This window comes from Polypterus senegalus, chromosome 3 (assembly GCF_016835505.1).
Source record: "Polypterus senegalus isolate Bchr_013 chromosome 3, ASM1683550v1, whole genome shotgun sequence".
Classification (NCBI taxonomy): Eukaryota; Metazoa; Chordata; class Cladistia; order Polypteriformes; family Polypteridae; genus Polypterus; species Polypterus senegalus.
Window position 1 is genome coordinate 242,030,720 of NC_053156.1, and position 13,479 is coordinate 242,044,198.

The window sequence follows — 13,479 nt, forward strand, 5'->3', positions numbered from 1 at the left end:
CACATTGTTTCTCTATAGCATGATTTCTCACAAATAAGCTTTATATCACATTGTTTTCTTTTGCTGTGCAAGTTGTCTTAACATTTTATATTACTTTGTTTTGGGCAATGTAAAGTTCTCAAAATGAAAAAGATTCCTGGAACTACTAAAAATGTAAAAGATGGAATAGGAGGTGTGCCATCCAATAGGTGATAGGGGAAGCTACTCACAAAGGAGAAAGTAAAGGTGAACATAAACTACGGGGTCAGAAAGTAACCTTGATGCTTACGAAGGTCTTCAGTGACACTGCAATGGATAAGGCTAGATTTGTGAATATGCAAAAGGAATGCTTACCTCTATTAATATTATCAGGCATTAATGTGAAATCTCAGGAAACACTTGGACACTCAGAAAATAAGTAGATGGGAAGGAGGTCAAAATAAGTGAAGACTGGCTGAGCCAATGGAGGAAAGGCATACAATTCATCAAGCTACAGCTACCAGTGCCTCTGAGAAACTGGCATACAAATTAACAACTGTAAGAAACAAAACTGGACATTGGGCCACACCACTGGGGGCGCACACAAACACACATACACATACGCAAACGTACACTCACACTAAAGCCAAGTTAAAGTCACTCGTTAACCTAACCTGCACCTCTTTAGGACTTGTGAAGGAAGCAGGATAACCTAGGGCAAAACCCAATGCAGACGTAGTGAAAATGTACCATCTTCACACAGCGGATGACTTCAGGCGAATTATGATCTCTGCTTTTCAAAAATGTATTCTGCAAATTATAGAAGATTTTCTGGTTAATTATACTAATCATAACGTTTTGACATCCACAGATTCCAAATCTGACAGCTGTTATTGTATTTTTTGCACTTTAACAAAATTTATTTGCATTTTACCATGACTTCATTTTATTCTTTCTCTTGGGTGCCACCATTTTATAAATCTTGTTGCCATGATGCATCCCCTGGTGGCTGGGGGCGTGCTCACATAGTCGTGACCCTGAACTCGTCAGGCCAGCGTTTAAGACCCTGATTAAGTGCCTCTGTTTTGTTTTATGTTTACTAATAAGTCTTGAATCACTGTATGAAACACTGTTCATTTATTTTTTCCTGTTAAGGAATTGTTGCTCTTGCCTTTTTGACTTTTTATCGCATTTTGGTTTTGATGTAAGAAACTTTTTTGTCATCCCAGTTTATGATCTCCTGCTCACAGTTCTGACTTCTGATTCTTTGATTATGTTCCAGTTTGTTTGAAAGACAGGATTGACTTTCATTTATGACCTTCACTTAAATTTTGAATTTGCATTTCACCCCGTCCTTACATAAAAAATGTTACAATGTGGGGTACAAATGAATTATGCTGGATCTTTGGGTCAGCATTGCTAATCATTGGCCACCATGCTACACTGTCAGAGTGACTGCAGCGCAGCAGCTCAGTGTTTTTGAAACCGCTGCTGTTCACCTTATTTAAGGTCACTTGTGTTACAATTTTATAATTAATTTCAACATATGCAGAATTACATTTTTCTAATTAGTAAATAAGTTGTTTAGAGTGGATAAATTGTGCTAGCTCCCCTGAAATCTACTTTTGCTGACTGTCTGCAAAAAAGGCTTTATACGAAATATTTTGTGCATATGTAAAATCAAATAATGCTTGAATATTAAATTCTTCATGAATGCTACTGGCCACACATATTCAGAATGCTGAGTTAGTCTTAATATGACTTTCATGTAAACATGATGAATGAATGAATACTTCTCAGTTCCTCAAGGCAATGATCATCATGCATTTCAAACAGTTGCACAGAGTTATGTAATCTGGTTACAATAGAAAGTACCCTTGAAGGTCACAGAACTTAAAATAATCTAACATTTTTTAAAAAACATAATCATGTTGATGTCATATAAATTAATAACATACTGCATTAACCAGAAAAGAAATACTGCATATTTTTAAACAAGGTTGAAAAATTTTGAATATTTTAATGTGTAGGTCCTGGCTAGTGGAATAAGCTACCCACCTCCATGTTAACTGCTCAATTCCATAATGTATTTAAGAAACGTTTGAGGATTCTTTTGTTTGATAAATTTCTTTCTGATTTCAGCTGTTAGGTTTTGTAATCTAGGAATTATAACTAGCATGTGAATTGTTTTGAGCACTTCACTTGTAATGATGTAACTTTGTCCTGTGACACTTCTTCTTGAACAGGCCCCCAGACTAATGTTTACTCAATTCTGTTGACCTCCTTGATAAGTTGTTTTGGATAAAAGCTAAGCAAATAAATGTAAATGCAAATTTTATAAATGCTAGTCTGATGGCATAATATGTTGTGCTTGTTCACATACATAACTGTGTACGTAACAATCAAGAGACCAGGCTTCAGCTCACTTACTAGAACCTCGTCAGAATGTTTGTTTTTTTGATACATACATAATAAATTCATCAAAGACTGTTTACTCAAATTATATATACTGTACTGCAAAATACCAACATTCATAATATTAGACTACTAAAAAGTCAAAATTAAAATTACACTGTTAATTAAAACATAATTGTAAAAGTATCATTATTTTTGCATAAATAGGGATATTATAAATAATAATATAGTTTGCAAAGTTAGAAATGTATGGGATTTTTAAATACTTAAATGGAAAATAAGAAGAAAGAGAGTTCATATGGCTTGCTATAGTTGCAATTGAAAAAAAACATTCAGTGGAATTATTGTTTTAATGAAAGCTACTATAAATAACAAAGTTGCTATATGCATAATCTCCAGTAAACACACAAAAGTCAAATACTGCATTCACTGAGAGGCCTCCTTCACTCTGTAATGTGATAGTAAACTTCAGCTGCAAAAAATGGCGACAGGGATATGCTATCAGTATTCACTTAATTTACCATATTGCTTTGCTCAGGTAAATTATGCTGCAAATAAAAACCCTTGTAGTAAATATTGAGGCTAAAGCCTTTTACGAGGACAGAAGTAAGAGATCTGTTAACTGTGGAAGGAGAGATGGGATGGAAGGAGGAAAAAAACACACACAACCCTTGCTGCTGCATAATTCATTTTTCTTTTTATATGCGTAGGTTCCTCAGTTCCACATATCAAAACACTAAGTATGTTTTTAATTTCCCAGCCTGCACTCATTTGGATTTGCAGGAGTATCTCTAAAAATCACTACCTACAATAAGACTGTTAAGCATATTCAGATTACAGGTGAAGAATTACCTCATTTCTGTTGCTTTCAAAAACTGACATTTATATCCTTAATCTGACACTTCATTTTATGGTGTTGCATTGCCATTGCCTAAATTGCATTTTGCCTTTTTGATTAACAGTTCTGCTAGTTTCATTGTAGGTTTGAATTTTTATTTCTTTCTCACTAATTTCACACAGTTGTTTCTTTATACTTAAAGTGTGTATTATTAATTGTGAATAAAACCCCTTTGCATAATACTCACTATGAAGAAAGGGGAGCTGTTAATCATCTTAAATTATTACTAAGTTCAATTCAATTACTCCTAATGGGTTAGGAATACTCTGCTTTCACTAGTGAGAGGTGTTTTGGAGATCTTGCAGTTATGGCACTCCTGCTACACATTAATATTAACATTATTTATTTTGTCTATTGGGCTAAACTGTACCTAACACTGGCTGGCCCAATGTTACAATTTAATAAATAGTCTTTGTCCTTTTCTTCTCCTTCTCTGTTTTCTCCTGTTCCGCCGAAACCATGATAACATGTTTTGCTCAGGACTCAATGCATTCTCTCCATGCTTTGCACATGGAACAGGTATGATTTTTTTTAGGTAAGCTTGCTAACGGTGAAAGGCTTTCTCTTAGGCTGCTTTTGTTCCCCAAAAGATATAACGACTTAGAGATAATATAGCTACACTGATAACATCATTTTCTCTGCCAGAAGTAATTCTGAAGCGTTTTCAAAACAAGGGAGTTACAGTACGGTAACTGCAGTTTCTAATCCAGTGAAACTCAGATTAATATCAAAGTTGTCTGCATATAGTCAAAGCGGACTGATAGGAGTCAGAAAGTACTAATTAGAAGAATCACAGATTAATACTTCTGTTTTATACAACATAAACTGATCCAGAAACCTAAAAAAGATCTTGTTTTGCATGTAATTTGTCTTCATTGGTATATTACAGAATAAAACCTATTTTTTGTTATTGTTAAAGCTAATAATTATAATACTGTATATCAGATTTTACCTTTGGACATATCCATCTAAGAAATCTAAGAATAATGTAATGTTTAGAACAGCTTTTTGGTTACATGATTTTAATTGTTTAACCATTATCTGTATCTTATGCTTTAGCTGACCTTTAATTTACAGTAGTGTAAAAACAATACAGTATTTAGAAGGTCGTAAACAGGTTTTCTATGCTCTAACTGCGAAAATATTCGATTTATAAATAAAGAATCCTACTTCGCGGAAATTCATTTATCGCGGCAGAGTCTGGAACGGATTAACCACGATAAACGAGGGTTGACTGTACATACATAACATTATCAAACCTAATCAGATTTATCAGATTTGCAAAACATCAAGAAAATTCCAATTTTAATAAATTGCTCAAATAATTAATAAACTGGTATCAAAGGACATTTGTGGATAGAAGCATAAAGTTACTTAAGATGATTTGTTATCTAATATTTAATTAATGTATAAATGAATGTGAAGGAATGCTGAGCATTCCAGTGATTCCACAGTAGAACTGAAATGTATGAGATTCCAGCCACAAATATCACTTCATCTGATTCACTGTGTTTGACCTTGAACAGATCTATAAAATCTCTTGGTGTTTTGTCATTTACATGAAACATGAAAAAAGTGGAACCTCATATTATACTGTAAGTCAGTGGTTCCCAAACTTTTTCCATTCTCTGCACCCTTGCTGAATCCAGGTTTTCCGAAGGCGCCACCCCATCCACCGGTCAAATTCTAACAAGTATACTTTTTTTTGTTTTTAAATAAAGGGTTAGGTAAAAATAAATAAAACACATATTTAAGATCACAAAAAAAATGTGATTGAAAAAATTCAACCAATTATAATTAGTGGGATGGGTGAGCCTGTTGATCACCGCACATTTTCTCAGATCTTGGAATCAAGCATAGACATAGCCACCCTCATTTTCTTCTCCACATTGATTTTCATGTAATACTTAGTTTTTAACACAGCGACCAGCGAACACCCAGCTTTGCAAAAATAAGAAGTCACAAATAGAATTAAAATTCTCTGAGCTTTACCACTCAGAAGGGGATATTCATCTTTGAAGGATATGCAAAATTCAGTTAATTCCATGCTGCTAAATTTTCTGTTCAACATATTATCGCAAGACAGCCTAATAAGATTTTCTTCTTCTGCAACAGTACATTCAGATGGAGCACTGGCATTAAAGGGATCTTGAATACATGCAAATTTATCAATAATATCATTTGGAAAATATTTCTCAAACCAGGTTGAAGTGTTCTTCAAAATTGGATTTCATACCTCGAGAGAAATCAACTCCATTGGAGGTCAAAAACTGTTGCAACAAGGGGAAACATTATTTGCCTCCATCTTCATTTATTTTTCTTTTCCATACTTAAGTTTTTTTTATAAAAGCTGAAATTATCTCAATCGATTTTTTAAAGGTGCATGTTACTTCCCTGCATGGAGAGATTTAGAGCATTCATCTTTTCAGAAATATCACCTAAGTATGCTAGTTTTACCAAAACATCTTCACTCACAAAATGTTCTGTATAATTGTGGTCTTTCTCTTTAAGAAACATATATATTTCCTGTCGCAGTTCAAACATACCATACAAAACATTACCACAAGAGAGACATCACAAAGTGCTGTAGTAAGATGTGTGCTCGGATCCCATATCCTCACATGGATTTTTGAAAAACCTTGTCTTCAACGGCCACGTTTTTATAAAGTTTATTACATTCACTACATATTCTAAGACCTGGTTCAATGTAGGACACGGATATTTTGATACACGTGATTCCCTGTGAATAACACAATGGGTTAAAAGTGCATCAGGGGCTTTGCTTTGAATAATTGCCTGCAATCCTCCATAACAACCAGACACAGAAAGAGCACCATCAGTACAGACACCAACACACTTAGCCCACTCCAAATTATTTTCGGATATAAAAGTATTGAGGATCTCAAACAAGTCTTGAGCCTTAGCACCAGCAGTGATACTTTTACAAAAGAGAATGTTTTCTACAATGTTATTGTAATCTATTAACTGTACATAGCAAATCAAGTAAGCATCATTATTATTATCTGTGGCCTCATCCAGCTGCAATCCAAATTCCTTCCCTTTATTTTTTTTATTAATTGATCATTGAGGTCCTCCACTATGTGCTGTATTCTGTGACTGATGGTGCTATTGGACAAACACACTTTTGAAAGCAGCTTCCCAGTAGACTGACCGATCCTAATGTTCACCATATCTACAGCAGCCGCTAGAATAAGTTCTTCTACGATGGTATGAAGATTCTTACATTTTACAAATCCATGTGCCACCTTGTAAGATGCTAGCAAAACATTTCTTGGTATTGATGCCTGCTTATGAAAATTACCTTTTTCTTGATTTAACTCTTTTAACTTTCTGGTAAAGTAGTTACGAGATTTACTAACCATGCTTGGATGATTGTTTTCTAAATGCCGTTTCAACTTACTTGGTAGCATGCACTCTGGTGCCAAAACTTTCATACACAGAACACCCTGCGGCCTCTCTTCACCATTGACTTCTGTCGAAGTAAAACCAAAGTCAAAATAACTGTCATCATATTTTCGATATTTGCACTTCTTCACATTCTTGCCACTGGTTGATGGTGTGCCGTTTTTATTTTCACTCTTGCAATGCTTTAGTAAAAACTGATCCATTTTTAAAAATACATACAAGAAAAAATTCTTCAAGAACTTCACTTGACTTAATCTCGTAACCATTTGTAGAGGCTTCCGCAAACAGTTATTACTAAGAAAGTTACTGATTTGCACAAGGTCCACGAGATGTTCACATTGAATTGAAAATGGAAATAAAATTATGAAAATTTTGTTATGTTACGCAGCCCGCCTGTGAGGCACACTTTGGGAACCACTGCTGTGATTAGAAGATTAGGTTTATATTGTAATATGTGTGATGAAAATCTGCATGCTATTTACAATGAAACGAGATGTTGACATACAGTGTCATTAGACTGTGTGAAGGAAACCAGGGTGTTAACGGCCCAAACCCAAAACACGAACATATTAAGAGTCCCGGGTTCAAATAAAGGATGTTTTGTATTCACCACACTACCTTCACTGTAACACAAGCACAGATTTTCTTTCTCCACAATTCACCTCTAACCACTGCACTAACATCCTCCAGTTGAAGTGTTGCTCTCTGTCCTCCCAGCTCCGACTCACCTGGAAAAGGGAGTGTGGTCCCTTATACTATTGACCCAGGAGTACTTCTGGTGCCAGGGTGACTGCCTGATGGAAGCATTTCTGGGTCATGTCCATTATAATAGGGAGCTTGTCTCCCTGCAGCGCCCTTGCAGCACCCAGTGACTCCAGCATGGCTGCTCTGTCAGACTACATTTCCCGGAATACACTGCTGGCTTTCCACTGGCCACTGATATCCAGGGCCAAATCCCCCAGCAACATATCTTTTTAATGGGTTGTCTGTCCATCCCTTTTGGTCCTAACTTCCAGGTCAGACCTGGATCAGATGGGCGAAAGTACAGACTCCTCGGGACCACGGTCCGCTACATCGTCGCCGGCTGAGAGCGAAAAGGGGAGAGAAGGTGCAATTGTGAGTGCAGATCTGGATAGCTCACTGATCGGAGAAGATCACCTGAAACTGGAAAGGGCCTTGAAGTCCGCGGCTTCAATTACGCAATTACGCGAGCCGGGAGCAGCGGGGACACCGGCTACAGCAGAGTCTGCTGCTTCATTTATGGTACAAGAAAGCACAATTGAAATGTCTAAACTGGAGGTGATGCTCACTGAGCTCATGCAAGATATAAAGAAAAGCGAGAAGGCTAATGAGAAAGCAAGGGCAAAGGCAAGCGAAAAAATGAGACAGGAGTTGAAATAGGCAAATGAATGGCTGCGACAGGAATTGTGAAATAACGGATTTAAACTTTAAGTTGGAGACATGTAGATCCTCTAATGCGTGTTTAGTTTGTGTTTGCTTTTCAGAATGGAGAAACATGAACCAGAACAAGAATGGTATCACTTCTTTCTCACCACCAGCTCTGCCTGTTCGGCCCAGCCACAATAAAAAGGATGGAGAACAAAGGTTATTGTCACTTGACCGGAACAGCTTGAGACAGTCAGACATCTTTGGTTATTTTTAATTGCCCCAGGGATGGCCCCAATTTGTTTTTTTTGTAGAAGCACCATAGTATTGCTCGTTTTCCATCTTTTCATTTTCATATATGCGCATAATTGTACAGTGTGAGTATGTATACAGTATATAGGGTTTATAGGGTCATTATGGTCATATTTGCAGAGTTCGTTAAAATTCTTCAGTACGATGATTAGTGAGTATAACAGCCTTACCTGGAAACTTTTGTCTTCCTTACCTGATAAATCTCACAACGTATTTAGCATGCAATTTCTAAATCTCTTGCAATCCTGGACCCCTCATTTTTTTGACCAAATATTATGTTATTCCAAATAAAGGGTTTTATCTTGAGTTTTACAGAGGGATTTAGCAAACTAAATGTGGATAAATTTTAAAAAGACACACAGCATCAGAAGAGTGGCACAGCATTAGATGAATGAAGTGTGATTGTGAATACATTTCTTCCTTGTAGAAACAATCGCTATCATCAGAGCTAGAGCTAGGAAGGTTGTCCAGGATCGACTGTGTTTAACCTATGATGCTGCCGCTTTGATCGTCAAAGTGATTTTGGTGGGGTTTCATCCTTGGACGGTTGTGGCCCACAGGTTGTGAAATGATGTCAGCAAGTTTCCCAGAGAGAAATATATTAGCACATGAGAATATTCAACAAGACTAGACTGTGTGTGGCATTCCAAACCTTCTGTGATGTTTGGTGTCTTGTTTTTCGGGAGACAACTTATGCAGCATATATGCATAGATTATTATGCATGGTAAATGCATATTAGCTGCCTGCTTCATTGCTTCCAGGGGAAAGGTACTATATACAATCAGTCATCACAGCAACTGAGCAAGCAGTCCTTTCCAGAACAGCAAGCTAAAACTCATAGCAAATAAGCCATTTGTAATCTGCTAACCTTGTGGTGTCGTGCCACTTTGGCAAATTATGCTGTGATGTTTAAGTGAGCTCAGCCCTGACTGTTTTGGTTGTGTGGTATTACACATATCACAAAAAAAATATATTGACAAGGCTTAGACCAAGTCATCACAATTCCATATGCCAGACTGTTTTCTCTAGATTTTAATACTTAAACAGAATTTCCCATTCCTTAAAGCAGAAGGGACAACAGCAGAATTGGCCAAGCTGGCTTTAGTGTATGTTCTAAAAAAGGTATATGATTGAAACTATTTAAAGACATTTGTTAAGATTTACCAAAGACTATATAAATATCAGACTACTAGTACTTGTGATCTAATTCAGACTTATGAAAGTTATTTTGCATTCAAATGTAAATTGATTCAGTCTCTTTTTATCCATCAACTCTACTGCTTTAAAAAACATAGTGTCCTTGTCCTCTTTATCATTTATTTCAATCTTAGATATTCAGTGAGGAAAGCACATCCATTTATTGTGCCCTCAGCATTGTGATGCTAATTTGTGATTGTATTTTCTTTTTTAATATAAACCTATACTATATTTGTTTTGTGATTTATTTTGTTTTCCAATATGGCCTATGGTTTTAGCACAAGCTTGGTAGGATTTATTGTATCATTAAGCTTCTCTAGGCTTATTAAATGGGAGAACCTTTTATAAGATAGCCTGTCCTTGGCCACTATATAGACATATTTGAAACTGCCATTTCTTCAATTAATATTGTTGGGAGAAAATCATTTTGCCTCATCTGTATTATTTCAGTGTCTTTCTCTGTGCCAAGTAATTCTAGTACTTACTTTCCACAATGGTTTTGGTGTATGGCTGATTTCTTTGACTTTAATCTGCTCCTCAGATAAATGCACATCATTTTCACAAAGTAAAAGGATCTTTGTCTCGCCACATATTATGCATCCTAAATTTCCATTTTGTGATGAAGAGACATGGGTTACACTCCTCTCACCCACTGCTAGCTGGTGATAGGAGTCAACAGATCAGGCTGGGGTCACATAAGCATAAGCCCTGCCAAACAGAATCAAGAGGTTAAATGCCATCTGGACAAATAGCGTTAGCAGTGTAAAACCAAATTAGCAAGGAACAACTCCTTGCTTTGTTTTAGTCATTCTTGTCACATGAGATTTTAAATATGACATCATCATCAGATTAAAAAAAGATAACTTAATGAAGAATGACTCATTTGCTAATATGCTATTTATATATAAAAAGCACATTTCATTTTGTGATAGGGCATTCACCACCTCCTTCATCTTGACAGCCAATGCATTTGAACAGTACCTGAAATAGAAATGTAGCCTATACTCTAAAGTTTATTTGGACTCTTTTTATTTAAGGTTTATTTTTAATTATTATAAATTATAAAACTATTTAAAATTTTTATTTCAGGCAAGCTCATGTCTCATTCAGGAAGGCTGAGCTTGCATTTAACCCCTCTATATTTCAGAATATTTTTATATATACAGTGATCAGTTCTCAACATTGCCCAAGTGTACAGTGGTACTGTCACACGGATCTAAAGAACTTTTACTGTCTGTGTGGATTTTGCATGTTGATTAATTTCACACCCCCTAGACAGATCTGTTACATTAACTGGTGTTTCTAAACTGGACATTTGTGAGTGTGGATCTGTGTGAATGGCATCTATGATTAACCACTAGCCCATCGTAGACTGGAGTCTGCCTTTCACACTAAACAGGACTGAGTGAGCTAGATAATGTATGTGTGATGAAGTGAAGCACATAATTGTATCACCCTAACCCAGAAACAAAGCCTGGCAAAGTCACAAAATATGCAAACAATGGTTTATTAGCCAAAATGAGGCAAGATAAGAACGAACAAATGTATCAAACAATCAAGCAAAAACAACACAAACAACGCTCAAGCAAACTCAAACTGCCCTACATGTCCTCTTTATATAGGTTCTGGAACTGGTTTATCATGTGGTTTATTATCCACCATCCAAACCCACCTTGACTCCTTTACCAGGGTACTTCCATTTTGCTTTCTGCACTCTTCTCCTGGCAGCTGAAACTATGTCTCACTGTAGTGGCTATAAAGTTTAAATTCCTGAGTTCTAGTTTTTAAGTCATTGGTAAAGTATCTTCAAGCTGTCAGTCAGTCAGTCATTTTCCAACCCGCTATATCCTAAAACAGGGGTCTACTGAAGCCAATCCCAGCCAACACAGGGTGCAAGGCAGGAACAAATCCTGGGCAGGGTGCCAGCCCACCGCAGGACATACACACCCACACTTGGGACAATTTAGGATCGCCAATGCACCTAACCTGCATGTCTTCGGACTGTTGGAGGAAACCGGAGCACCCAGAGGAAACCCATGCAGACATGTGAGAACATGCAAACTCCACGCAAGTAGGACCCACGAAGCGAACCTGGGTCTCCTAACTGCGAGACAGCAGCGCTACCACTGCGCCACCATGCTGCCTTCTTCAAGCTGTTCACCTTCCAAAACAGACAACAGAGAGGGACACGCTTCTGCAGCATGTTGTGGAGGAGGTACTTTGGGTTGTCTCAGTGTTTTGAATTGGAGTCCGAGCTTGGGTATGTTCTGGTCATCTTCCCATATCCAAGATAAATGGACATTAATTTAATTACCAACTGTAGGAATGAGTGTGAGGGAGCATCTAAATGTTCTAAGGGCTGGCTCCTGCATTATGGGTGATGCTGTAAGAATAGGCTCCAGTTTCCCACAACCCTTAACCAGATTAAGCAAGTTTAATGGATAGATCGATGGATATGAATATGTGTTTCCTTTATATAGTATACTTTACAGTATATATATATAGTATATATAAGAATGTCAAAGCAATTTCTGCATGCATTTTGTAACTGATAAAAACTTAACTTGAATCAAATTCAAGTATTTACATACATAATATAAAACTTGTCTTTACTTTTCATCCTTGTACTGAAAAGAATGCCTTCCCAGCATGGTACTTTTTATTTTTAATTGGGTTTAGCTCAAAATGGTGCTCCAGTGAGCCACACACAAATATTAATCCATGATACACCATGCGGTCAGTGTGCATCTGTTTGCTGTGATAAAAAGATTTCCAAATGGACAGAAAGTCTTTTATTGCACCAGTGAGGTAAAGTGACTGTTTTTTTTTTCCTCCTTTTCTCTTTTTGGTAATTGCAGTCTTTTATTGGGAAGGCAGATTCTCCCGAAATAAAGAGTTAAGAATTAATTAAAGAATTAAGAATAATTTTAATTGTCTGCTCACTCAGACAGTACTTCTGCTTATGATAAGTACAATTACACAGCGAGTTTGATGCGAGGTGATAGACAAAACAGCAGGAGCTCATGAATATGGATGGCATGTCTTAGAAAATAAATTAACAGAGGCCATCCACTCCGTTGACCCACTTAGGCTGTCAATTACGAGTTTGACAGCGCTGTTCTGAAAGAACCAAACTCATATTAGAGAATTTTTCGATTAACTAATTTACCCATGCATTTAAGATTATTTTAAGCACTACAAGGCAGTCACATAATTAATCACCAAATCACCAGTGCTGACATTAAAGTACAAGCAATACATTATTGCTTATTATACCACTAAAGCTTCTAGTCCATAGGAGACAATGCGATGATAGGAATAATTGAGCATAATGAATGGAATAGCCTTGTAGGCAGTCTTGCTATCCTTAATGGATCTGACTTCTTGCTCATTTTTAATAGATTTAGCTTTCTGTTTTTTTTGTATATTCTGACCTTTTGTTGCAAAATACAGATGGTTGTCTACATTTGGAAAGAATTTTACATTCTTCACCCTGTTTTTGTTCATAAAAGGCTATTCAGTACAAATGAATTATTCCACAGACTGCAATGGGAAATGACAACAATTTTGTGAACAGTTTTAGGAAAAAGAAATAATCAAGCAAGGTCTGTCTTTGCAGATTAATGGATGTTGCTTCTATTTATTTATTTATTTCTCTACAATTCATATTATACTGTTCCTCATATTATGGGTGTTTTGTCTTTTTTTAAATGTATGCCAACCAGTATGTTTATTTTCACTGACAGGTTTCACTAGTATGAATTGTAGATCCCAGAGAGGAGAATTAGTCCTATAAAAACCTTTAAAGAGGGGTATTACCAAAGTTTGCACTGTGACATTTCTATACTTCAGCACTGATGATTGTGTAGACTGAACTAATTTGCCA